The sequence below is a fragment of the Epinephelus fuscoguttatus genome, linkage group LG18 (assembly GCF_011397635.1).
Source record: "Epinephelus fuscoguttatus linkage group LG18, E.fuscoguttatus.final_Chr_v1".
NCBI lineage: Eukaryota > Metazoa > Chordata > Actinopteri > Perciformes > Serranidae > Epinephelus > Epinephelus fuscoguttatus.
The window spans coordinates 39,290,811-39,291,515 of NC_064769.1; positions in this window are offsets into that span (position 1 = coordinate 39,290,811).

A 705-nucleotide genomic window follows, 5' to 3' on the forward strand; every position below is an offset into this window, starting at 1 on the left:
GCTGTTTTCCTGTTGCTCCAGCGGGCTGCTCCACTGTGATGTGAGGAGGGGGAACAATAACCTCTGTGTTCTGACTCCACATCATGTCTGCCTGCAGCATCCTGCAGATATTCACACAGACAGAGCGGAATTATTGTTATTAATATTATTATTAATATGGAGCCATCTCACCAACTGGACCCTCCTTTAATTCATTTTATTGTTTAGTTATGAACACATGAATCAATACTGACAGTTTAACAGCATCAGTGTAGCTCAGCTGCAAATTATTGTGCTGCTGTACTGTATTCTAATATTTTTATATCACGTGCATTATTATTATAATTTTAATAATCATTATTGTTATTTTACTTTGTAATAATACAATAATAAAACCTGCAGTGTCTTGTTTCTATTTTTACTTAATTAATTCAAATAGTTCTTTGTGTGTTTTCTTTTCTTTACACATTTAGTTCTGACACAGCTGCACGTGATTTATACAGCACAGTAAAGACTGTGCAGTTTCAATGAAAATGTGGTAAAATACTCAGTGAACGTGTTACATTGATTTAAATAACAAATTAATAACATGCAATAAACATGTAATACATACACGTGTGTGTGTATATATATGTATTATAATTATATAAACTTAATTAAGATGTTGCTTTAAAAATATCCAATTTTTATAAAGAAAAATATATAAAAAAAACCATCTGGTTCAAG